Source organism: Littorina saxatilis, linkage group LG9 (genome assembly GCF_037325665.1).
Source record: "Littorina saxatilis isolate snail1 linkage group LG9, US_GU_Lsax_2.0, whole genome shotgun sequence".
Classification (NCBI taxonomy): domain Eukaryota; kingdom Metazoa; phylum Mollusca; class Gastropoda; order Littorinimorpha; family Littorinidae; genus Littorina; species Littorina saxatilis.
The window spans coordinates 51006109-51034044 of NC_090253.1; the positions used below are offsets into that span (position 1 = coordinate 51006109).

At 45.4% G+C, this 27936-nt stretch overlaps 1 long non-coding RNA gene across 3 annotated transcripts in view; it reads right to left on the minus strand.

Annotated features, from left to right (window-relative positions):
- Nucleotides 1–27936, minus strand: part of LOC138976377 (uncharacterized) — a 115795-nt gene that overhangs the window by 40166 nt on the left and 47693 nt on the right. For all 3 annotated transcript variants that reach the window (XR_011458971.1, XR_011458970.1, XR_011458969.1), the window contains one exon: nucleotides 22242–22391. This is a non-coding gene — a long non-coding RNA (uncharacterized lncRNA). The remainder of the gene's footprint in view (nucleotides 1–22241; nucleotides 22392–27936) is intronic.

Below are 27936 nucleotides of genomic sequence, written 5' to 3' on the forward strand. Positions count from 1 at the left end.
AGGGACTGCTGTAACAGCAAAACTAGTGTGAAACATAAGTAATCAATTTATCCACTTGACTATATTCACAACAGGGACCTATCACTCTTCTTTGCATGTTTTTATGCCTACGGATTTTCAAATACTCTGCAAAACTTGCAACCCAAATTCAACATGTGCCCGTACAATACCGCTTCTTTTATGAAAACATTGCTTCGGCCATGTTGATTTTAATCAACCAATTTTCTTGTTATTTCTGTGATCGGCCTGGTAGAAATACGTGTAAACCTAAAACGTGCTGTTGTCCTGAATACAATGCTTCTAGCTGCGAAAGGCTAACATGCACCGGCGAAGTGTCAGACTACATTTCACGAGATCCTCGTGTTCCACGTATGACTGAGGAGGGGAGCGGGGAAGACAATGGTAACGGTAACATTGTAAATGCACTGAACAGTCGCCCGCAAAGCAATGACAATGACAATTCGAAACTGTCTGCACGTGAAGGTTCCGCGTTGTCGGAAAGGACAAACATACGAGCGGGCAATGGGGTCAACTCGGATCAAGGTTACTTTTCTTTCTATGAATCGCTTTTCGGTAAACCTTTTTCGGGTGATAGTGACCACAATAGTTCTGTCGACAGCGCTGCTGTAGACGATGCCTATAATCTAGTCTCGGACGCTCAGACAACTATTTTGATAGAGGATACACCATATAAAACTGATAATAGAAACGGCCGTGTAACCAATACTGCATTTACCCATTATCGTGACTGTCCAACCCCTCACACTGCAAAAGACATGGATGATAGCGGCATTTATATTGCTTGTGGTTGGAATGCGTACGAGGATAAAGTTATGTATGCATGGAATGGATAGCAGCAGTTTATACGATACATTGCACGATAAAAACCCTCTTGTGTCCACCAATGATAGTTGTATGCTTCATATGAACGAGCGTGCGGTCGAGAGTGGGGAGGGGGGAAGTGAGGGAGAAAGTGAGAACGAGAGCGGTGCGAATGGAAATGATCATGAACAGGGTGAAGCTGATGGTGGTGGTGAGAATGGTGACGGTGGTGACGAGATGGCGGATGCGTCAAATTTAAATGGCACTGATCGATCTGATGACGTTGAAAAAAAATTAAATTCATTATCTTTTCTTCATTGGAATGTTTGCGGTATCTTGTCAAAATTAGACGATCCCGAGTTTGTTGATTTTCTTTCTTCGTATGACATTGTCTGTCCAGTAGAGACGTTTGTTCTAACTTTCGAGTCATGTCTTGTTAATGACCATACGGTTTTCGTCAAGCCAGCAGTCAAATTGACGCGGCAGGGAAGATGTTCGGGTGGTGTGATATGTCTAATACGGAATAATATTATCCCTCACGTTACACAGTTGGAAAGTGATAGCCACTACTTCCTTCCGTTTGTTCTGCATAAAGAGTACTTTAGGTTCACTAAGGACATTTTGCTTTTCTGTGCATACATTCCACCTGAACATTCACCGTATTATACTGCTTTTGATTTTGAAAATGAAATAAATATTTTAAAATCATGCTTGGCGGATAGTCTTTTGTCTTTGGATGATGTAGATGTAATCGGATGTGGTGACCTGAATTCTAGGACCTCGGATATTACACCTGATTATATGTTGACGAAAAGGATTTATATGTACATGTTAGTAAAGTTGATTTGTTTGAGACAAAAAGGTCTTCCGAAGATAAAATCTTGAACAATTACGGGAAAAAATTGCTTTGTATGTGTACTGGTTTCGGATTGTGTATTCTAAATGGAATGTGTCAAGGTGACCTTCGTGGACGATACACATTTATTTCTGACAGTGGAAACACTGTGAAATACTACTTGTTGATGTCTGTAAATCTATTTGAATCAGCTGCGGATAATTGCAAGTTGAATGTTTTAGAGCGTATTGAATCAGACCATATGCCGGTGGAGTTGGTTTTGAATGTTAAAAGATGTATGCCGAATGCCATTATGAATGAAGCTGGTTGTGAGGTTGACGAATTTGTTGTCAAATATTGTTGGAAGACTGAATGTGCGGCTGCCTTCTCCTCTTTAATGAACTCAGGTGATGTACAGTACGAACTTGTCAATGCTGCTGCCTTAATTGAGACAGATGTTAACGCCGCACTGAACAAGTTCAATGATGTCATAAAACAGCAAGGTGAATGCATGAAAAAAAGAATGTCAATAGGTGGTAAGTCGTTACAGAGAGGATGGTTTGACCATGAATGTCAAACAGCAAGAAGTCATGTCCGTAAGATGTCACATAAATGTAGAAAATCAAAAGATGTTATTGATAAAAATCTATATTGCATTGCTAGGCGTGAATATAAATACCTGATTGTTAGGGAAAAGAAAAGCTACAACGCTGGTCTACTCGCTGACTTGAGCAGCTCAGTAAAATCGCAGAAACTAAACTCGGAGGCAAAAGAAGCGCAAATAAAGGATGCGTTAATTAAACCTTTATGGACTTGAAATAAAAATAAAATCATGATACTAGCATGTTCTGCACGTGTTGTTTTAGCGGTCGTATCTTGTCAGAACCGTGTTTGCCGTTATCTGGGTCACACGCGAGGTCTTGTTGACGGGGATTCCAAACCGTCATGGGGACCACTTTCAGCACATGCACAATGTGGAAAAGCAGCTTTACGTGTTCAGAGTGTTCAGGCAAGCTGTACAATACTCACAAAACTGTTACAACATTCATTTCTGTGACACAGGCGCGATGCCGAGACTATCACCAGATCAGCGCCAACAGGCGATCGTGAGAATTGATGCCGGACAATCAGTTTAGCAAGTTGCTAGGGCATATTTGGAGTAAATGTCACCACGGTTTATCTCCTGCAGCAACGTTTTCATGTCACTAACAGTACCTGCGACTTACCCGGACGTGGCAGATCTCGGGTAACAACAGCCCGACAAGATCGCCATCTTGTCCATCAACACCAGCGAGATGCATTCGAAACTGCCGCCAACAGAACCCGTAACACATTCGGGGTGCATGAAGAACCCGCCAGTGCCAGAACTGTACGCCGACGCCTTGGTGGGCAGAACCTGGTAAATCGGCGTCCTGCTCGACGTCCTGTCTTGACAGCTCAGCATCGCCTGGATCGTCTGGCCTGGGCCCAGCAGCATGCCCACTGGTGCCATCGGGACTGACGGAGGGTTCTTTTTTCGGACGAGAAGCGCTTTTGCCTGGAACCTGGCGATGGGCGTGTCCGGATCTGGCGAAGACCTGGACAGCGGTTTGCTAACCATAACATCCTGCAGCATAATCGATGGGGAGGTGCCAGCGTCATGATATGGGGCGCCATTGGTGTCAATTCGCGAGTGAGGCTTGTCGTCTTTTAGAACGTCGGCCAAGCTCGTGGAAATGATGTCAATGCAGACCGCTACATCAATCAAGTCCTGCGTCCCTATGTGGTTCCATTTGTCCAGAGGCACCGGAACTCCATTTTCCAGCAAGACAATGCCCGTCCCCATACTGCACGTGCTACTCAGGACTTCCTGCGTCATAACAACGTCAACCTCCTGCCTCATCCTGTTCGATCTCCGGATCTAAACTCAATCGAACATTTTTGGGACATCATGCAAAGAAGGAGTAATGCCCTTGCCCAGAGACGCCGCACAGCAGCAAACTGCGTGCTGCCGTGACCCAGGTGTGGGCTCAGGTCCCTCAGCAGCAAATCAATGACCTCGTCCTCTCTATGTACCGGAGGTGCGCCGCTGTCATCAACGCCCAGGGAGGAGCAACACGCTATTGACTTTCAACAGTCTTGAAACAGTGTTCAGTGGAATATGGCACGTCATGCTCTCATCCCAATACACTTTTCCGTATGGTTTTTGTATTGGTCAATTCGTTCCCTTGTTATTGTTAACCTGAAATAATTAAATCGACATTACAATTCATGTGTAACCCATCTTCACTGCAGCATTTGCGTTTCTTTTGCCTCTGAGTATATTTTGGGAAACTATGAAGAAACTTTCACGGAGGAAAACGCAGCCGCGTCATAACATTACTTTAGATGATTGGTTCCAACATTTTAAGAATGTATTAGAGAAGGACACACATGTAGCTATAGTGGACGTCGTTGATGGTGCTGTGGATGAAAATGCTGATGTTAATGATGAAGGAAATGATGAGGATGTTGTTGAACATGTATTAGATAGACCGATTTCGAAAGAAGAGGTCACTCTTGCAATTAGAAAGCTGAAGAACGGAAAGTCTGCTGGTCCAGATGGGCTGATTGGTGAGTTGTTCAAGCATTCGGGTGAGGCTGTGGTGATGTTTTTGGTAAGGTTGTTTAATGTCTTGTTTGATAGTGGTTTTTACCCGGACAACTGGAAGGAATCAATAATCTTGCCTCTGTTTAAGAAAGGTCAGATAAATGACACCAATAACTACAGGGGAATATCACTGTGTGATGTCAGCAGTAAATTATATAGCTCCATAATTAATAACAGATTACAGGAATGGATTATCATAAATGACATTACTGGTGAACATCAAGCTGGATTTAAAAAAAGATCATTCAACAGTTGACCATATCTTCAGACTCCTGGCGGCCATTCAAAAACAGTTTACAAATAACAGAAAATTGTATGTAGCATTCGTTGATTTTGAGAAGGTATTCGATTCGATTTCTAGGAAACTTCTGTGGCCTGTACTTATGAAAAACGGTATTAGAGGAAAATTGCATCGTTGTGTGAAAAGCATGTATTTGGATGTGAAAGCTAAAATAAGATGTGGCGCTAAATTTACTGATGTAATCAATTGTACATATGGGGTAAAACAAGGTGATGTATGTAGCCCTGTGTTGTTTTCGTTATTTATTAATGAATTAGCTTTGGAAGTAATGGAAAATGGAAAACATGGTGTGACATTTGATTTTGTTGAATTTTTCATATTGCTTTTTGCTGATGACATTGTATTGCTCTCCACAACTGTTGTTGGCCTGCAAAGACAGCTGAATAATTTGTACAATGCAGCTTCTCGATTGGAGTTGAAAGTTAATATGAACAAAACTAATATTATTGTTTTCCGTAAAGGAGGATATTTAGATAGTTGTCAAAAATGGAATTATGGTGCAGATAGAGTTATTGTTGTTAACGCTTATAAGTATTTAGGAATATTTTTTTTCCACGAGACTCAGTTTTAATGTTTTATGTCAAGATTTGGTGAGTAGGGGTAAACGGGCAGTGTTTGGTATACTTCGTGTGTTGCACAAGTTAGAGAGTAGTTCTTACAAATTGTTTACGAAATTGTTTAATTCTCAAGTTCAACCGATTGTGCAATATGGTACTGAGATTTGGGCTTTCCAAAAAGGTACGGAAATAGAAAAACTGCACTTATTCGCCATGAAACGATTCCTACATGTAGACATGAGAACACCAAACGACCTTGTATATGGTGAATTGGGAAGATTTCCAATATATCTAAACTCATATGTAAAGTGCATTACATATTGGCTAAAACTAACAAGAATGGAAAATTCTAAGATTCCATGTAAAGCATACAAAGTTCTCTATAAGTTAGATTGTAATGGCAAGATTACATGGGCGACGGATGTTCGAAAGTGTTTGTTCTCTCATGGGTTTGCAGATGTATGGTACAACCAAGGGGTGGACAGTATTGGTGGATTTTTGAAATGTTTCAGACAACGATTGATAGATTGCAGATGGCAAGACTGGAACGACCATATGCAAAGCAGTGATCTATTTTCTACATACAGATTGTTTAAGACCGGAAGCAGTACTGAAGCGTATATAGATATGGACATAAACAGCTATGTGAAAAGTGCATTAACTAAATTTAGGTTCGGTGTATAGGATCTTGCTGTACACAGATGTAGGTATTGTGTACGGAGTGAGGAAGATTTGTTGTGTCGTCTGTGTAAATTGGCTGAAGAAAATGAATTACACTTTATGTTTTGCTGTCCTGCTCTACGTGACCTAAGAGTATTATTGATAAAGCCAAAATATTATAATCATCCATGTATGTACCGATATACTTTGCTTATGTCTACTGGAAATGTCAGTCAAATATCCAAATTAGCACAATATATTTATCAGGGAATGAAAAGATTAATCACTGTGACATGATTTATGTACACATGTATTACTGTTTGATGTGTACAAATTTGGGTCATTTATGAAACAACACAATATTCTACTATGATTATGTTGTATATGGGCGCATACCCTTCAGAAGGGGCTCTGGCCTAAAACTGAATAAACTTTCGTATTCGTATTCATATTCTCTCTCTCTCAGTCTCTCTCTCTTTCTCAGTCTCTCTCTCTCTCTCTCTCTCTCTCTCTCTCTCTCTCTCTCTCTCTCTCTCTCTCTCTCTCTCTCTCTCTCTCTCTCTCTCTCTCTCTCTCTCTCTCTCTCACTCTTTCTCTCTCCCTCATACAAAGGCGTTCGATGTTATTGATCATTCTCTTCTCATCAGAAAATAGTCAATATATGGCATGCAATGCACCACCATTAATATTCTTAAATCTTTTTTTTTTTAAATAGAAAACAAATTACATTTACTAATGCATCATATTCAAATGAAAGTACTTTGAAATATGGGGTCCCACAGGGATCTGTTTTAGGCCCAATATTGTTCTCCATTTATGTCAATGATTTACCACTTTGCATACGTAATAACTGTGAGTTGTTTGCAGATGACACTACTATTCATTCTAGTCACCATTCCATAAATTATTTATCAAAAACTCTCCAAGAAAGCATTGATGTACTCCTGAATTGGTCAGAGTTAAACCATATGTCTCTTAACAAAAACAAAAAAAATGCTCATAACCACAAGACAGAAACGACAAAATCTATTATCGAGCATTCCACCTCTTTATATTAAAAATCAAGTATTGGAAGAAGTGTCACCTTGGTGTAAAGATTGATAATAATCTATCATGGCATGATCACATTGATTACATCTGTAAGATTGCTTCCCCAAAAATATATCAGTTATCAAAAATAAAACATTTCTTAAATCTCCACTCGCGATTTTTATTTTTTTTAAATCACATCTTGTCAAATATTGATTATGCATCCACTGTATGTGATTGTGCAAGTGCTAATGTTTTGAAACCTTTAGCCAGTCTTCACAGAAGAGCAGTTAAGCTTATGCTAATAAATCACACTCCTTCAGAATCTGATTATAAAAATGTGCAAGTATTACCATTTCAAAAAAGATTATTGTATAATAAAGGTGTTATAATGCATAAAGTGATGTCAGGATATGCACCGGAGACATTACGTGATAATTTTATTTTGAACTATAACAGACTAAAAATCATAATACCGACTCCACGTATTGACCTTTTCAAATCAAGCCTTCTTTATTCAGGTGCGGTCCTATGGAACTCACTGCCTATTTTTCTTAAGCACAAAACAAACACAGACAGCTTAAAAAAAAAAAATGTATATGTCGCACATAATGCAACTACACATGTGCTGAATGGTTCATCAATTCATTTAAAATGTATGTGCATGTTAAACAAAATTATAATAATATGCAGATCTAAATTAAGTTATGTTACAAATTGACACTTTTATCATTGGAAATTGTACTTAAAATGCAGTATGACAATTTATTTATCAATTTGTAACATATATACAGTTATAATGTATTAAGTTTGATGTGATAGTTCTTTGATTATATTGTTTTCTGTTCTTGTTGACCCTATATTAGGGCGAGGGCTGGATGTAAAAAAGCAATATTCTTGCTTATCTATTAACCTCGATAATAAAGATTATACGTTATTTGCGTGTTTGACCAAAATATGACATTTTACACAGATCGAGACAGTCATTGTTCTCCGAGACCGCGCTAGCGGTCGAGGTGAACAATGACTGTCGAGATCTGTGTAAAATGTCATATTTTGGTCAAACACGCAAATAACATTTATGTATCGATCGAATTCCTTTCAGGTACTATGACTTTGTTGTTGTTTTGACGATTGAACGAGCACACACACACTGACATGCAATCAAACACATTTGCTTCCTATTTGGGTGTTTCAGGTTGACCGAAACTTCCAAGGAACTACAAAACACACGTCATATACTGACTTTGTTTTTGTTTTGACATTGAACAGCACACACACATGCAATCAAACACATGACGCACGTGTGTTTTGTAGTTCCTTTAAAGTTTCGGTCAACCTGAAACGCCAAATTATAAAGTTTTGTCGGCCTCTGACGTCACATGACTCAAAGTAGAGAAATCCAATCGATACATTTTGTCTTGTCTTGTCTTGTCCCTCTATCCCCCACCCTCTCTCTCTTTCTCTCTCTCCCTCTCTCTCTTTCTCTCTCTCCCTCTCTCTCTTTTTCTGTCTCTCTCTCTCTTTCAGTCTCTCTCTGTCTCTCTTTCTGTCTCTGTCTCTCTCTCTCTGTCTCTCTCTCTCTCTCTCTCTATCCCCCATCCTCTCTCTCTTTCTCTCTCTCTCTCTCTCTCTCTCTCTCTCTCTCTATCCCCCATCCTCTCTCTCTCTCTCTCCCTCTATCCCCTATCCTCTCTCTCTCTCTCCCTCTATCCCTCATCCTCTCTTACTTTATCCCCCATCCCCTCTCTCTCTCACTCCCTCTATCCCCCATCCTCTCTCCCTCTATCCCCCATCCTCTCTCTCTCCATCTATCCCCCATCCTCTCTCCCTCTATCCCTCATCTTCTCTCTCCCTCTATCCCCCATCCTCTCTCTCTCTCTATCCCCCATATCCTCTCTCCCTCTATCCCCCATCCTCTCGCTCTCCCTCTATCCCCCATCCTATCTCCCTTTATCCCCCATCCTCTCTCCCTCTATCCCCCATCCTCTCTCCCTCTATCCCCCATCCTCTCTCCCTCTATCCCCCATCCTCTCTCCCTCTATCCCCCATCTTCTCTCCCTCTATCCCCCATCCTCTCTCCCTATATCCCCCATCCTCTCTCCCTCTATCCCCCGTCCTCTCTCTCGCTCTCTCCCTCTATCCCCCATCCTCTCTCTCGCTCTCCCTCTATCCCCCATCCTATCTCCCTCTATCCCCCATCCCCTCTCTCTCTCTCTCCCTCTATCCCCCATCATCTCTCCCTCTATCCCCCGTCCTCTCTCTCACTCTCTCCCTCTATCCCCCATCCTCTCTCTCGCTCTCCCTCTATCCCCCATCCTCTCTCCCTCTATCCCCCATCATCTCTCCCTCTATCCCCCATCCTCTCTCTCGCTCTCCCTCTATCCCCCATCCTATCTCCCTCTATCCCCCATCCTCTCTCTCGCTCTCCCTCTATCCCCCATCATCTCTCTCTCCCTCTATCCCCCGTCCTCTCTCCCTCTATCCCCCGTCCTCTCTCTCGCTCTCTCCCTCTATCCCCCATCCTCTCTCTCGCTCTCCCTCTATCCCCCATCCTATCTCCCTCTATCCCCCATCCCCTCTCTCTCTCTCTCCCTCTATCCCCCATCCTATCTCCCTCTATCCCCCATCCCCTCTCTCTCTCTCTCCCTCTATCCCCCATCCTCTCTCTCGCTCTCCCTCTATCCCCCATCCTATCTCCCTCTATCCCCGTCCTCTCTCCCTCTATCCCCCATCCCCTCTCTCTCTCTCTCCCTCTATCCCCCATCCTCTCTCTCGCTCTCCCTCTATCCCCCATCCTATCTCCCTCTATCCCCCATCCTCTCTCTCGCTCTCCCTCTATCCCCCATCATCTCTCTCTCCCTCTATCCCCCGTCCTCTCTCCCTCTATCCCCCGTCCTCTCTCTCGCTCTCCCTCTATCCCCCATCATCTCTCCCTCTATCCCCCATCCTCTCTCTCGCTCTCCCTCTATCCCCATCCTATCTCCCTCTATCCCCCATCATCTCTCCCTCTATCACCCATCCTCTCTCCCTCTATCCCCGTCCTCTCTCCCTCTATCCCCCGTCCTCTCTCCCTCTATCCCCCATCCTCTCTCCCTCTATCCCCCATCCTCTCTCCCTCTATCCCCCGTCCTCTCTCCCTCTATCCCCCATCCTCTCTCCCTCTATCCCCCGTCCTCTCTCCCTCTATCCCCCGTCCTCTCTCTCGCTCTCCCTCTATCCCCCATCATCTCTCCCTCTATCCCCCATCCTCTCTCCCTCTATCCCCCATCCTCTCTCTCGCTCTCCCTCTATCCCCCATCCTATCTCCCTCTATCCCCCATCCTCTCTCTCGCTCTCCCTCTATCCCCCAACCTCTCTCCCTCTATCCCCCGTCCTCTCTCTCGCTCTCCCTCTATCCCCCATCCTATCTCCCTCTATCCCCCATCCTCTCTCCCTCTATCCCCCGTCCTCTCTCTCTCTCTCCCTCTATCCCCCATCATCTCTCCCTCTATCCCCCGTCCTCTCTCTCGCTCTCCCTCTATCCCCATCATCTCTCCCTCTATCCCCCGTCCTCTCTCTCGCTCTCTCCCTCTATCCCCCATCCTCTCTCTCGCTCTCCCTCTATCCCCCATCATATCTCCCTCTATCCCCCATCCCCTCTCTCTCTCTCTCCCTCTATCCCCCATCCTATCTCCCTCTATCCCCCGTCCTCGCTCTCTCCCTCTATCCCCCATCCCCTCTCTCGCTCTCTCCCTCTATCCCCCATCCCCTCTCTCTCGCTCTCCCTCTATCCCCCATCCTATCTCCCTCTATCCCCCGTCCTCTCTCCCTCTATCCCCCATCCTCTCTCTCGCTCTCCCTCTATCCCCCATCCTATCTCCCTCTATCCCCCGTCCTCTCTCTCTTTCTCTCCCTCTATCCCCCATCCTCTCTCTCGCTCTCCCTCTATCCCCCATCCTATCTCCCTCTATCCCCCATCCTCTCTCCCTCTATCCCCCATCCCCTCTCTCTCTCTCTCCCTCTATCCCCCATCCTCTCTCTCGCTCTCCCTCTATCCCCCATCCTATCTCCCTCTATCCCCCGTCCTCTCTCTCTTTCTCTCCCTCTATCCCCCATCCTCTCTCTCGCTCTCCCTCTATCCCCCATCCTATCTCCCTCTATTCCCCGTCCTCTCTCCCTCTATCCCCCATCCCCTCTCTCTCTCTCTCCCTCTATCCCCCATCCTCTCTCTCGCTCTCCCTCTATCCCCCATCCTATCTCCCTCTATCCCCCATCCTCTCTCTCTTTCTCTCCCTCTATCCCCCATCCTCTCTCTCCCTCTATCCCCCATCCTCTCTCTCTCTCTCCCTCTATCCCCCATCCTATCTCCCTCTATCCCCCATCCTCTCTCTCTTTCTCTCCCTCTATCCCCCATCCTCTCTCTCCCTCTATCCCCCATCCTATATTCTTCTATCCCCCATCCCCTCTCTCTCTCTCCCTCTATCCCCCATCCTCTCTCCCTCTATCCTCCATCCTCTCTCTCCCTCTATCCCCCATCCTCTCCCTCTCTCTCTCCCTCTAGTGTGTGTGTGTGTATGTGTGTATGTGTGTGCGTGTGTGTGTGTGTGTGTGTGTGTGTGTGTGTGTGTGTGTGTGTGTGTGTGTGTGTGTGAGTGCGTGCGCGAGTATAAGTGTGTGTGTGTGTGTGTGTGTGTATGTGTGCGTGAGCGCGATCGCCGGGTCACCTTGGGTAAACATCTTTTGGTTAATTGTCCTAGTAGTGTTATACAACCTATAGAGCTTGTGTTGCGCTTATACTCTCACGATAAAGTTCGAAGGGATGTTGCACCTTTGTGCAGTGTCTCTATCTGTGTTTTAGTTGTGCCTTGCGTTGTATAGGGACTGCCTGTCTGTGTGACGTGGACACTGAGGAAAGAGTGTGTTTCTTTCCCTTCGGTTCTAGCACTACTTCATATCGTCTGACGTGCCAGTGACACTTCGTAGCACATTGTTTAGAACTCTATTGTGTAATTCGTAGACGACAAGGATTTGTGCCTTTACTGGCAAAGCTGGAACATTCCCTCTACAACGTCCAGTATGTGCGTATATTGTGTCTGGTCCGCATGTGTCTTAACATTTATAAGCATGTCGTCATTTGCTTCAGCCGCTGGACTGAATATCGGTCACTTGAACATTTATCATCTTTTGAAAAAAATTCCTGATCTCTGCGTGTTATTAAATCAACATTCTCTCATAACGCATTTGTTTGGGATTTCAGAGACAAGGCTAGACTCACGCATCTGTGATGATATGTTGCGGATTCCTCATTATTCTGTAATCCGACGTGACAGTATGGAAGTACAACATACTGGTCTTGCTGTTTATGTCCATGATTCCATAGCAACGTTTGTTAAGCGCAGGGCTGATTTGGAAGTGAACAGTATTGAATGCCTTTGGCTCGAAATTTCGTATAAGAATTCGAATTCTTTTCTCCTCTGCTTTGTATATAGAAATCCCGCATCCCATTCAGCTTGGTCTGACGATTTTTTTGATTTGATGGATAACATTAAATGTAATTATCGCGTTTTTATTGATCACATGACAAAAACAGCTTTTGTCATTGGTCAACTAGGAACTGTATATCAATTGACATCGCGCAGGAAGTTCCTAGTGAATTGACATCGCGCAGGAAGTAGCTTTCCAATTCTAATTTTGAAGAATAATATCTCACCTGAAGGAAACAAATGTCTCCCTTTTTTTAAAATCACAAATTCATAAAAGAAAAGTAATTGAATCAGAAAGATTAAGCTGTGCAATGAATAAAATCAAACTTTTCCCACCCAGCTTTAACAGAGAAGTAGTAGAAAAGAATGTTACAACCTTACCGACTGAGGTAGTTGGAACAGCCATAAACAAAACTGACCTTGAAAGTACCAGTACTGCCCTAGGCCTTCTTCTGACAAAACACAGTAAGTCCAAAAATCACGTTTCGAGAAAAACGCGGTTTTCTGTTCTCAGCTCTATATTTAAAACAAAAGCATTCTCGCTGGACATTTTACTGCAATAAAGCGTCGGGATGATTTCTGAATTTATAGCTTTGGTCTATTTCAAAAATAGTGGTAAGATTAAAGAGTTATGAGCCAATTAGTGGACTTACTGTGTTCTGCCAAGTTTTTCGTTGTACTCAGGCTTGTTAAAAACCACGGCAGAACACAGTAAGGGACGTTACTGTCTTCTGCCGGAGTTTTCTTTGAACTCGAGTTTGTTAAAAACAACGGCAGAACACAGTAAGGGAAGTTGCTGTGTTTTGGCGATGTTTTCTTGTTTCTTAATGCTTGTCACAAGTTAAGATAGTGACCGATCACAACAACAGTTCTTGCTGAGTTCTGCTTTATTAATTGTATGCGAGAAATTCATTTCTGACCGAGTAAGCAACAATGACTAAATAAATTTACAATGTTTATTTTGTTTTACCTGATGGCTTATGGGACTCTTAATAGGAAAAAGCCCTTTTCCCTGCGACGCGTAAGGTTCTGTTTTTTTTTTTTTTTTTTACATTTAGTCAAGTTATATACAGACGGGGAATCGAGACGAGGGTTGTGGTGATGTGTGTGTGTGTGTAGATCGGTTCCGAAAAAACTACTGAACCGATCTGCCTGAAACTTTAACATGAGAGTTCCTTAGTATAATTTCCCCAGACTTTAATTTTTTTTTATAAGTGTCTTTGATGACGTCATATCCGACTTTTTGTGAAAGTTGAGGCGGCACTGTCATGCTCTCATTTTCCAACCGATTTTTTTGATGACATTTTTGTCAAATAATCTTCGACGAAGCCCGGACTTTGGTATTGTATTTCAGCTTGGAGGCTTACAAATTAATAAATGAGTTTGCTCATTAAGGTTGTCATTGACATCATATTTTCGCAAACAGATTCAACAAATTCTGAATCATAAAATATATACATATGTCATGTTTACTCTTAAAATGTGATCACAATTAACGAAATTAGGTTAATTAGAGGGACCGGCACGGTTGGCCTTGTGGTAAGGCGTCCGCCCCGTGATCGGGAGGTCGTGGGTTCAAACCCCGGCCGGGTCATACCTAATACTTTAAAATTGGCAATCTAGTGGCTGCTCCGCCTGGCGTCTGGCATTATGGGGTTAGTGCTAGGACTGGTTGGTCCGGTGTCAGAATAATGTGACTGGGTGAGACACGAAGCCTGTGCTGCGACTTCTGTCTTGTGTGTGGCGCACGTTATATGTCAAAGCAGCGCCGCCCTGATAAATTATGGCCCTTCGTGGTCGGCTGGGCGTTAAGCAAACAAACAAACAAAAAGGTTAATTAGTACAACGAATAAAATTTAAGAAATCGATCCAAATTTTCTTTCATCTGATCCTTAATCATTTCGTGATTGCAAAACCATATATATAGGATATGTTTTATTTAAAACATGCTCAGAAAATTAAAAAGAATACAGTAAAGCGCGCTTTTCTTGTCGCTTTCACTTCGTTTTGCACGTGAAAAGTGTGCGACTTCCTGTCTTGTCTTGGTGGAAAAAATGCAGTGCGTTCAGTTTCATTCTGTGAGTTGGACAGCTTGACTAAATTAATGTAGTACTTTCGCCTTACGCGTCGCGACTTGTTTTCTTTTGATTCCTAATCATTTAGTAGATTTGCAGAGTGTTAACTGAGTACTCTTCCTTCGAACAGACTGTTGTTGCTTGTGTATCCGGATAGATGTTTCAGCGCGCACGCGTGCGTGTGTGTGTGTGTATATATTCTGGCTTGTCGCTTTTACTTCGTTTTGCACGTGAAAAGTGCGCGACTTCCTTCTTACAGGGATTGACGGTGTGTGTGCGTGCGTGCGTGCGTTCGTGTATGTGTGTGTTGAACAGTGTTTTTGTACGTTCTCTGTTTAAATGTGTTTTTATGTGCTCTCTTCCGACACTTTAAACATCATTTTAACGCACACACACACAAGCAAGCGCACGCTCTCTATCTCTCTCTCTCTCTCTCTCTCTCTCTCTCTCTCTCTCTCTCTCTCTCTCTCTCTCTCTCTCTCTCTCTCTCTCTCTCTCTCTCTCTCTCTCTCTCGCGAACGACAAATCGCCTCTCCCGCTCTCTTTCTCTCTGTCTCTGTCTCTCTCTCTCCCTCCCTCTGTCTCTCTCTCTCTCTCACACACATACACACACACACCCAAACACTAACACACACACACACACACACACACACATAATGCGCACACATACGGACACACACACACACACACACACACAAGCAAGAAAGCGCTCTCCCTCATATTTCTCTCTCTCTCTCTCTCTCTTTTTTTTTTTCTTTCTCTCTCTCTCTCTCTCTCACTTTCTCTCTCTCTCTCTCTCTCTCTCTCTCTCTCTCTCTCTCTCTCTCTCTCTCTCTCTCTCTCTCTCTCTCTCTCGCTCTCTCTTTTTTCTCTCTCTCTCTCGCTCTCTCTTTTTTCTCTTTCTCTCTCGCTCGGAGACCACGACATCAAGTAAAAAATAAAAAAAAACCAATAAGGCATTTACTGACGGAAGTATCACTGTGATCTGCCGATGTTTTCTTTGAACTCGGGTTTGTTAAAAACAACGGCAGAACACAGTAAGGGAAGTTGCTGTGTTCTGCCGTTGTTTTTTGAGAACTTAAATCGGTTTAAATGGACTTACTTTATGAAATCTCAGGAACTAAACGTCATTGAGACCTAAAATTTACTGACAAAATGCGCGCTGATGTGCTCATAATGATGACATAAAAATCTCATTTTTGACAAAAATGGACTTGCTGTGTTTTGTCAGAGGACGGCAGAGTAGTGGCAGTACTTAGAAAACTGTGAGATCTCTTGCAATGTTTCAGCGCACATCACTCACAAAAAGGCAGGAAATGAGCAGCCGATTTAAACAGTTCGCACCTGCATGAACCATTGTCCATATTTCTTAGTCGTAGCCATACAACATCAACCGAACAACTTTCAGCATCTTTCACACAGTCACAGCGCCGTCGGAGGACGCCATTTTGGATGCGTAGTAAGCGAGACTGAGCTTTGACAACATTATTATGCATTCCGCCGATACCCACAAATACCTGGAAGCTTTCTTGGGCACAGACAATGAGCCAGAGGACTTCGCTGATAGTAGGGAGATTTAAAAGACAGCACGTTTCGTTTTGCAGCTCGTTTCGTTTGGTGAATGAGTCACCCCGCGAAAGGTAACGTGAAACGAGACGGCATAGGCCGCAGACAAGATTTAGATGTATTCACGTTTCGTTTCGGAATGAAGGAAGGGCGATAAATCTTCAAGTGAAATTATCACGTCTGTCCTCGATCAGAATGGGAAAAAAACCCTAGGAGGTGGTCCAGAATCGGGCATACTTTGATTATTTTCAGTCCAAATAAATCACACAGACTTTGTTTATACAAAATCACATACGAAGCCAGAATAAAAATTCGATGCGATGACCTACTTCTGCTTCGCCATTTGCTTTCTCACCATGAAGTTGGATAAATGTACCAGGATCAGCACCCTTCAAAATATTTCAGTTCACAACAGTTGTCTACCTCCAATGAACACATTCTCAGCGCTGAAAGACTGTGAAAGGGTTGATGAATCTAGCAATGCATAAAATGGCCAACAAATAAAACTGTTAGTGTGCAAAAATACTCACAAAAGTTGACGAAATATTGTTCGTTTTTTGGGGGTGGAAAACGTGACTGCGTTTTGACGTTCCACGTTCCGTTTCAGTTGACCTTCACCTTTCCAGCGAGAGACCCCCGAAATGATGACGTTTACCACAACTTCAAAACGAAACGTCCCGACGTTTCGTTTTTTAAATCTCCCTACTGCCTGGCGCACTTCAGTTCCTGCCATCGTTCAGAATTGCCAAATCGAACAGTCAAAAAGAGTACGACTGAGGAAGTAACTGGGACATTCTTCGCTGTTCCTTCAAACTGGCAACTCCACTGAATTTGTTAGCCTTTGTTGGTGATCTGTTTCGACCGTATATTTTTGTTCTTTTTCCATTATAAATGCCTTATTTTGTCTGAGAAAAAGAACCAGTTGCTGAAAAAATAAAAGTAAGAGCAGCAAAACTACGAAAGCAGGAAAAGACAATCCAACATTTCCAACATTAAATACAAGGCAGTAGCCTCCCTTGCGTTTGTCTGACTTCTTAGGTAGGTTTATGATTCCTACTGTTCCGAAATCGAATGCGATAAAATCGTTATCGTTAGATTTGACTGTGATATCAACATTTATCAGTCTGAATGTCTCGAAAGGCTGAATCATATCAGATCTCGGCTCACACCTAGATCTGATATGATTTCAGCTTTCTCGACATACAGACTGATAAATGTTGATATCACAGTCAAATCTAACGATAACTAATATAATCGTAATGTTTTGTTACTTGGTGATTTAAACATCGATTTGCATAAAACCCAGACAGCCTGGCGCTCAGTAACGTCTCTCTTTGGATTCCATCAACTTGTGAACACCTCAACCAGATTGACTGATACAACATCAACGTTGATTGACCACATTTACACTAATAATACCTCCATGGTGTCAAACGTGAAAACTATACCTTCAAGCATCAGTGACCATTATTCAATATTTTGTTCTTGGTCGTTCAAGTTGTCTAAGCCGGTGCACAAGGGCCGTACAACTATTGAATATAGAAGCTTTAAAACGTTTGATGAAACCAAGTTCTTCTTTGATCTCAGTTTAGCACCATTTTCCTCTGTGTTTAATCATGTTGTTGCTGACGAGGCGTTGGGCGCCCTTCTAGATATATTTTATCCTATAGTGGATAAGCATGCCCCACTACGTCACCACAGAGTGAAATATCCATCTCTTCCCCCATGGTTGACGGAACAGATTATTGAAGCCATGTCCCTGCGTGATTTTTACAAAGCAAACAACATGAAGTCTGACTTTAAGAAACAAAGGAATAAAGTGACAGAATTAACACGTCAAGTAAAAGCAAATTGTTGTAATAAATTAATCGAGGACAAGCAAGATATTGCAACTGTTTGGCGGGCTGTTAATAACATATTAAACATATTAGGTAAATATAAACAGAACTCAAATCGGTCTGCCACAACCATATCCCCTGAAGATTTTAATAACCATGTGTTGTCCCTTGCTAATAGGCTAAATGAATCTGCAAAATGCGACAGTCCTGATTCTGACTTTGAAGTCTCTCTCTCAAAATTACATGATTATTGTAATGACAAATGTAATCCAGACGATTTTTTCACTATTCCTGACATGACAGTGCATGAGGTAGGTAAGGCGCTAGAAGGCCTTGAGAATAAAAAGTCCATGGGTCCTGACAAGATTTCTCCTTACTTGGCCAAATTAGCTCTACCATATACTGTTGAACCACTTACTTATATGTATAACCTCTGCATAAAGCAAAATACTGTACCTAGTTTATTAAAGAGAGCAAAAGTCATCCCACTCCATAAAGGCGGAAATGTATCCGACCCGAATAATGTTAGTCCCATTTCCTTGTTACCCATTTTATCCAAACCATTGGAAACAATTATTCACAAACATTTGCTCGTGTACATAGAAAGCAGAAACCTTTTCCATCAATTTCAATCTGGTTTTCGAACAAATCATTCTTGTCACAGCGCCCTTACCACGCTATGCGACACCTGGTTGTCTGCAACAAACCGATCTGAATTCAGTGGTGCTGTGTTTCTTGACTTTAAAAAAGCGTTTGATCTTGTCGATCATTCAATTGTATTAAAGAAATTACAGTTGTATATCAGAAACAGTTCAGTGTGTAACTTTTTTGCTTCCTATTTACAGGACAGATCTCAATATAGTGCCCTAAACTGTAAAATATCTACTGAGGAGACTGTGAAATGCGGGGTGCCTCAAGGGTCAGTGCTTGGGCCAATCTTGTTCTGTCTGTATATCAATGATCTGCCACTCCACATTTCTGATAGTAATGTAAGAAGTGATTTCTGTTCCAGTAATAGAGTCCTCCCTTCAAACAGCTTTAAACGATATAAATAACTGGTGTAGTGCTAATGCTATGCTTGTCCATCCAATAAAAACTAAAAGTATGGTAATTGCAACCAGACAAAAACATCAGATTTCTCCACTCAAACTAAATCTTACTATTGATAAGCAATCAATTGAACAAGTTCAACAGCATCGCGTTTTAGGGGTAATTCTTGATTTTGAATTCAAGTGGCAGGCACAATTACAGCATATTTGCAAGAAAGTAGCCAAGAACGTTTTCCTCTTATCCAAGTTAAAGCAATTGACGGACAGAAGGACTCTGGAAATGTTCCACCATGCTCATGTAATGCCTCACATTAATTAGGTTTCGACGCTCTGGGATGGCAGCAGTGATGTCCACTTGAAAAAGTTAGACTCTCTCTATCGTCGCTCGGCCAAACTCATCGTAAATGATAATGCCTCAACAGATATGAAATTAAACATGCTTAACTTTCTTCCACTGGAAAAAGCATCTCAAGTTAAACAGAACCATTTTCATGCATACATTGTATTACGGTAAAGTGCCGATTTACATTACATCATTATTTAATAAAGCTACCCACAGATATGGGTCGGTCAACTTGATCCCACAAATTCCACGAATTGACCTGTATAAGACCAGTCTTGCTTTTTCGGGTACATCAGTCTGGAACTCACTGCCGTCATCCTTCAAGCACTTAATGTCATTAAAAAGTTTTTAAAAAATGTGTTAAAAACCACTTAATGTCTGAGTAGTTTAACGCCTTTTGACTTACCACACTTAGTATTACGTCAAAGATATGCTGTGCATTGTATATTCTGAACATATTTTTGTTGTACTATTGCTACATGTTCGATTGCTACCAGCTTGTATTTATAATTACCTGCATAGTATGCATTTGATTTTATGAATAACCACATATGTATGCTCTTCATGCCTCATCTTCATCATCATCATCATCATCATCATTATCATCATCATCATCATCGTCATCATCATCATCATCGTTATCTTTATTATCACGTTTTCCGACCTCCTTTTGTTGGTTAACTTTTTAACTTTTTAATTTTTAATTTTGTAATTATATAATTGTGTGTCCATGCGTCCCAAGGACAGATTGTAAGAAAAGGCGTAGCCTTAAATCTTAATCCTTGTTAAATAAAGTTCAAGTCAATTCAATTCTCTCTCTCTCTATCCCCCATCCTCTCTCCCTCTATCCCCCATCTCTCTCTCTCTCTCTCTCTCTCTCTCTCTCTCTCTCTCTCTCTCTCTCTCTCTCTCTCTCTCTCTCTCTCTCTCTCTCTCTCTCTCTCTCTCTCTCTCTCTCTCTCTCTCTCTCTCTCTCTCTCTCTCTCTCTCTTTCCCTCTATCCCCATCCTCTCTCCCTCTATATCCCATCCTCTCTCCCTCTATCCCCCATCCTCTCTCTCCCTCTATCCCCCATCCTCTCTCTCTCTATCCCCCATCCTCTCTCCCTCTATACCCCATCCTCTCTCCCTCTATCCCCCCATCCTCTATCCCCCATCCTCTCTCTCCCTCTATCCCCTATCCTCTCTCTCCCTCTATCCCCCATCCTCTCTCTCTCTCCCCTTATATCCCCCATCCTCTCTCCCTCTATCCCCCATCCTCTCTCCCTCTATCCCCCATCCTCTCTCCCTCTATCCCCCATCCTCTTTCCCCCTATCCCCCATCCTCTCTCTCTCTATCCCCATCCTCTCTCCCTCTATCCCCCATCCTCTCTCCCTCTATCCCCCATCCTCTTTCCCTCTATCCCCCATCCTCTCTCTCTCTATCCCCCATCCTCTCTCCCTCTATCCCCCATCCTCTCTCTCTCTATCCCCCATCCTCTCTCTCTCTATCCCCCATCCTCTCTCCCTCTATCCCCCATCTTCTCTCCCTCTCCTTCTATCACCCATCCTCTCTCCCTCTATCCCCCATCCTCTCTCCCTCTATCCCCCATCCTCTTTCCCTCTATCCCCCATCCTCTCTCCCTCTATCCCCTATCCTCTCTCCCTCTATCCCCCATCATCTCTCTCTCTCCTTCTATCACCCATCCTCTCTCCCTCTATCCCCCATCCTCTCTCCCTCTATCCCCCATCCTCTCTCTCTCTCCTTCTATCACCCATCTTCTCTCCCTCTATCCCCCATCCTCTCTCCCTCTATCCCCTATCCTCTCTCTCTCTCCTTCTATCACCCATCCTCTCTCCCTCTATCCCCCATCCTCTTTCCCTCTATCCCCCATCCTCTCTCTCTCTCCTTCTATCACCCATCCTCTCTCCCTCTATCCCCCATCCTCTCTCTCTCTCCCTCTATCCCCCATCCTCTCTCCCTCTATCCTCCATCCTCTCTCTCTCTCCTTCTATCACCCATCCTCTCTCCCTCTATCCCCCATCCTCTCTCTCTCTCCTTCTATCACCCATCCTCTCTCCTTCTATCACCCATCCTCTCTCCCTCTATCTCCCATCCTCTCTCTCTCTCCTTCTATCCCCCATCCTCTCTCCCTCTATCCCCCATCCTCTCTCTCTCTCCTTCTATCACCCATCCTCTCTCCCTCTATCCCCCATCCTATCTCTCTCTCCCTCTATCACCCATCCTCTCTCCCTCTATCCCCCATCCTCTCTCTCTCTCCTTCTATCACCCATCCTCTCTCCCTCTATCCCCCATCCTCTCTCTCTCTCCTTCTATCACCCATCCTCTCTCCCTCTATCCCCCATCCTCTCTCCCTCTATTCCCCATCCTCTCTCTCTTTCTCCTTCTATCACCCATCCTCTCTCCCTCTATCCCCCATCCTCTTTCCCTCTATCCCCCATCCTCTCTCTCTCTCCTTCTATCACCCATCCTCTCTCCCTCTATCCCCCATCCTCTCTCTCTCCTTCTATCACCCATCCTCTCTCCCTCTATCCCCCATCCTCTCTCTCTCTCCTTCTATCACCCATCCTCTCTCCCTCTATCCCCCATCCTCTCTCTCTCTCCTTCTATCACCCATCCTCTCTCCCTCTATCCCCCATCCTCTTTCCCTCTATCCCCCATCCTCTCTCTCTCTCCTTCTATCACCCATCCTCTCTCCCTCTATCCCCCATCCTCTCTCCCTCTATCCCCCATCCTCTCTCTCTCTCCTTCTATCACCCATCCTCTCTCCCTCTATCCCCCATCCTCTCTCCCTCTATCCCCCATCCTCTCTCTCTCCCTCTATCCCCCATCCTCTCTCACTCTTTCCCCCATCCTCTCTCTCTCTCTCTCTCTCTCTCTCTCTCTCTCTCTCTCTCTCTCTCTCTCTCTCTCTCTCTCTCTCTCTCTCTCTCTCTTTAAACCATTTGTTTTTCTTAATACAAGTTTTCGATGGAACAGCGTATAGTTTAAAATACATGGAACACATGACTGTAAGTTTCGAGATCTATGGGAATATTTTTTGTTGTGGTCATGTCTGGTACGAAAGCTTACCTTGGTCGTTAATCGTGCGGCCTTTTTTTATCACAAAGCTGACAGTGTCATTGATTTTCGTATTGGGAAAGAACCGAATGCAGGCATGCTCTCCCTCATACACATTCAGAGAATTGTCCGGTGTGCAATTCAGGGTTTTGCTGTTTGCACCTGGCAAAAGAACAAAAACAGGCAGCAGTGTAAGCATACCATGCATTTCATATTAACGACATTTTTTTCTGTCTGCCTGCAAGCCTCTCTGTCTATCCCCCATTATCTCTCTCTCTCTCTCTCTCTCTCTCTCTCTCTCTCTCTCTCTCTCTCTCTCTCTCTCTCTCTCTCTCTCTCTCTCTCTCTCTCTCTCTCTCTCTCTCTCTCTGTCTGCCAGCATCTCTGTCTATTCCCCATCCTCTCTCTCTCTCTCTAATACGAATTTGCTAGGGGGTCCGGGGGCATGCCCCCCCGGAAAAAAATGTTGCCCAAAGAAGCAAAATGGTGCCATCTGGTGCCATTTGAACTTAGAAATGGTCATAGAATCAGCATAGAAAAATCTTTTTTTTTCTTCTTCTTTTTTTTTTTCTTTCTCGTCCGCCCCTGATCCCCCATCCTCTCTCTCTCTGTCTATGCCCCAACCTCTCTCTCTGTCTATCCCACATACTCTCTTTCTGTCTATCCCCCATTATCTCTCTCTCTCTGTCTATCCCCCATCCTCTCTCTCTGTCTATCCCCCATCCTCTCTCTCTCTCTGTCTATCCCCCATCCTCTCTCTCTCTCTGTCTATCCCCCATCCTCTCTCTCTGTCTATCCCCCATCCTCTCTCTCTGTCTATGCCCCATCCTCTCTCTCTCTCTCTGTCTATCCCCCATCCTCTCTCTCTCTCTGTCTATCCCCCATCCTCTCTCTCTGTCTATCCCCCATCCTCTCTCTCTCTCTCTGTCTATCCCCCATCCTCTCTCTCTCTCTGTCTATCCCCCATCCTCTCTCTCTGTCTATCCCCCATCCTCTCTCTCTCTCTGTCTATCCCCCATCCTCTCTCTCTCTGTCTATGCCCCGTCCTCTTTCTCTGTCTATCCCCCATCCTCTCTCTCTCTGTCTATCCCCCATCCTCTCTCTCTGTCTATCCCCCATCCTCTCTCTCTCTCTGTCTATCCCCCATCCTCTCTCTCTCTCTGTCTATGCCCCATCCTCTCTCTCTCTGTCTATCCCCCATCCTCTCTCTCTCTGTCTATCCCCCATCCTCTCTCTCTGTCTATCCCCCATCCTCTCTCTCTCTCTGTCTATGCCCCATCCTCTCTCTCTGTCTATGCCCCATCCTCTCTCTCTGTCTATCCCCCATCCTCTTTCTCTCTCTGTCTATCCCCCATCCTCTCTCTCTCTGTCTATCCCCCATCCTCTCTCTCTGTCTATGCCCCATCCTCTCTCTCTGTCTATGCCCCATCCTCTCTCTCTCTGTCTATCCCCCATCCTCTCTCTCTCTGTCTATCCCCCAGCCTCTCTCTCTCTGTCTATCCCCCATCCTCTCTCTCTGTCTATCCCCCATCCTCTCTCTCTCTGTCTATCCCCCATCCTCTATCTCTGTCTATCCCCCATCCTCTCTCTCTGTCTGTCTATCCCCCATCCTCTCTCTCTGTCTATCCCACATCCTCTCTCTCTCTGTCTATCCCCCATCCTCTCTCTCTCTCTGTCTATCCCCCATCCTCTCTCTCTGTCTATCCCCCATCCTCTCTCTCTGTCTATCCCCCATCTTCTCTCTCTCTCTGTCTATGCCCCATCCTCTCTCTCTCTGTCTATCCCCCATCCTCTCTCTCTCTGTCTATCCCCCATCCTCTCTCTCTGTCTATCCCCCATCCTCTCTCTCTCTCTGTCTATGCCCCATCCTCTCTCTCTGTCTATGCCCCATCCTCTCTCTCTGTCTATCCCCCATCCTCTCTATCTGTCTATCCCCCATCCTCTCTCTCTCTCTGTCTATGCCCCATCCTCTCTCTCTGTCTATCCCCCATCCTCTCTCTCTCTGTCTATGCCCCATCCTCTCTCTCTGTCTATCCCCCATCCTCTCTCTCTCTATCCCCACATCCTCTCTCTCTCTGTCTATCCCACATCCTCTCTCTCTCTCTGTCTATGCCCCATCCTCTCTCTCTGTCTATGCCCCATCCTCTCTCTCTGTCTATCCCCCATCCTCTCTCTCTCTCTGTCTATCCCCCATCCTCTCTCTCTCTCTGTCTATCCCCCATCCTCTCTCTCTGTCTATCCCCCATCCTCTCTCTCTCTCTGTCTATCCCCCATCCTCTCTCTCTCTGTCTATCCCCCATCCTCTCTCTCTCTGTCTATCCCCCATCCTCTCTCTCTCTCTCTGTCTATCCCCCATCCTCTCTCTCTGTCTATCCCCCATCCTCTCTCTCTCTCTGTCTATGCCCCATCCTCTCTCTCTCTGTCTATGCCCCATCCTCTCTCTCTGTCTATCCCCCATCCTCTCTCTCTCTGTCTATCCCCCATCCTCTCTCTCTCTCTGTCTATGCCCCATCCTCTCTCTCTCTGTCTATGCCCCATCCTCCCTCTCTGTCTATCCCCCATCCTCTCTCTCTCTCTGTCTATCCCCCATCCTCTCTCTCTGTCTATCCCCCATCCTCTCTGTCTCTCTGTCTATGCCCCATCCTCTCTCTCTCTCTGTCTATCCCCCATCCTCTCTCTCTCTCTGTCTATCCCCATCCTCTCTCTCTCTGTCTATGCCCCATCCTCTCTCTCTCTGTCTATCCCCCATCCTCTCTCTCTCTGTCTATCCCCCATCCTCTCTCTCTGTCTATCCCCCATCTCTCTCTCTCTCTGTCTATCCCCATCCTCTCTCTCTCTCTGTCTATCCCCCATCCTCTCTCTCTCTGTCTATGCCCCATCCTCTCTCTCTGTCTATCCCCCATCCTCTCTCTCTCTGTCTATCCCCCATCCTCTCTCTCTCTGTCTATCCCCCATCCTCTCTCTCTCTCTCTCTGTCTATCCCCCATCCTCTCTCTCTGTCTATCCCCCATCCTCTCTCTCTCTGTCTATGCCCCATCCTCTCTCTCTCTCTGTCTATCCCCCATCCTCTCTCTCTCTGTCTATCCCCATCCTCTCTCTCTCTCTGTCTATCCCCATCCTCTCTCTCTCTGTCTATCCCCATCCTCTCTCTCTCTGTCTATCCCCATCCTCTCTCTCTCTGTCTATCCCCCATCCTCTCTCTCTGTCTATCCCCCATCCTCTCTCTCTCTCTCTGTCTATGCCCCATCCTCTCTCTCTCTCTGTCTATCCCCCATCCTCTCTCTCTCTCTCTGTCTATCCCCCATCCTCTCTCTCTCTCTCTGTCTATCCCCCATCCTCTCTCTCTCTGTCTATCCCCCATCCTCTCTCTCTCTGTCTATCCCACATCCTCTCTCTCTGTCTATGCCCCATCCTCTCTCTCTCTCTGTCTATCCCCCATCCTCTCTCTCTCTCTGTCTATCCCCCATCCTCTCTCTCTCTCTCTGTCTATGCCCCATCCTCTCTCTCTGTCTATGCCCCATCCTCTCTCTCTGTCTATCCCCCATCCTCTCTCTCTCTCTGTCTATCCCCCATCCTCTCTCTCTCTCTCTGTCTATCCCCCATCCTCTCTCTCTCTCTCTGTCTATCCCCCATCCTCTCTCTCTGTCTATCCCCCATCCTCTCTCTCTGTCTATGCCCCATCCTCTCTCTCTGTCTATCCCCCATCCTCTCTCTCTGTCTATCCCCCATCCTCTCTCTCTCTGTCTATCCCCCATCCTCTCTCTCTCTCTCTGTCTATGCCCCATCCTCTCTCTCTCTCTGTCTATGCCCCATCCTCTCTCTCTCTCTCTGTCTATCCCCCATCCTCTCTCTCTCTGTCTATCCCCCATCCTCTCTCTCTCTCTCTGTCTATGCCCCATCCTCTCTCTCTGTCTATCCCCCATCCTCTCTCTCTCTGTCTATCCCCCATCCTCTCTCTCTCTCTCTCTGTCTATCCCCCATCCTCTCTCTCTCTCTGTCTATCCCCCATCCTCTCTCTCTCTCTCTGTCTATGCCCCATCCTCTCTCTCTCTCTCTCTGTCTATGCCCCATCCTCTCTCTCTGTCTATCCCCCATCCTCTCTCTCTCTCTGTCTATCCCACATCCTCTCTCTCTGTCTATCCCCCATCCTCTCTCTCTGTCTATCCCCCATCCTCTCTCTCTCTGTCTATCCCCCATCCTCTCTCTCTGTCTATGCCCCATCCTCTCTCTCTGTCTATCCCCCATCCTCTCTCTCTGTCTATCCCCCATCCTCTCTCTCTGTCTATCCCCCATCCTCTCTCTCTGTCTATCCCCCATCCTCTCTCTCTGTCTATGCCCCATCCTCTCTCTCTGTCTATCCCCCATCCTCTCTCTCTCTCTGTCTATCCCCCATCCTCTCTCTCTCTCTGTCTATCCCCCATCCTCTCTCTCTCTCTCTCTGTCTATGCCCCATCCTCTCTCTCTGTCTATCCCCCATCCTCTCTCTCTCTGTCTATCCCCCATCCTCTCTCTCTCTCTGTCTATCCCCCATCCTCTCTCTCTCTCTGTCTATCCCCCATCCTCTCTCTCTCTCTCTGTCTATGCCCCATCCTCTCTCTCTCTCTCTGTCTATGCCCCATCCTCTCTCTCTGTCTATCCCACATCCTCTCTCTCTGTCTATCCCCCATCCTCTCTCTCTGTCTATCCCCCATCCTCTCTCTCTGTCTATCCCCCATCCTCTCTCTCTCTGTCTATCCCCCATCCTCTCTCTCTCTCTCTCTCTGTCTATGCCCCATCCTCTCTCTCTGTCTATCCCCCATCCTCTCTCTCTCTGTCTATCCCCCATCCTCTCTCTCTCTGTCTATCCCCCATCCTCTCTCTCTCTCTGTCTATCCCCCATCCTCTCTCTCTCTCTGTCTATCCCCCATCCTCTCTCTCTCTGTCTATCCCCCATCCTCTCTCTCTGTCTATCCCCCATCCTCTCTCTCTCCCTGTCTATCCCCCATCCTCTCTCTCTCTCTGTCTATCCCCCATCCTCTCTCTCTCTGTCTATCCCCCATCCCCTCTCTCTCTCTGTCTATCCCCCATCCTTTCTCTCTCTCTGTCTATCCCCCATCCTCTCTCTCTCTCTGTCTATCCCCCATCCTCTCTCTCTCTCTGTCTATCCCCCATCCTCTCTCTCTGTCTATCCCCCATCCTCTCTCTCTCTCTGTCTATCCCCCATCCTCTCTCTCTCTCTGTCTATCCCCCATCCTCTCTCTCTCTCTCTGTCTATCCCCCATCCTCTCTCTCTCTGTCTATGCCCCATCCTCTCTCTCTCTGTCTATGCCCCATCCTCTCTCTCTCTGTCTATCCCACATCCTCTCTCTCTCTGTCTATCCCCCATCCTCTCTCTCTCTGTCTATCCCCCATCCTCTCTCTCTCTCTCTCTGTCTATGCCCCATCCTCTCTCTCTGTCTATCCCCCATCCTCTCTCTCTCTCTGTCTATCCCCCATCCTCTCTCTCTCTGTCTATCCCCCGTCCTCTCTCTCTGTCTATCCCCCATCCTCTCTCTCTGTCTATCCCCCATCCTCTCTCTCTCTCTCTGTCTATGCCCCATCCTCTCTCTCTGTCTATCCCCCATCCTCTCTCTCTCTCTGTCTATCCCCCATCCTCTCTCTCTCTCTGTCTATCCCCCATCCTCTCTCTCTCTCTGTCTATCCCCCATCCTCTCTCTCTCTCTGTCTA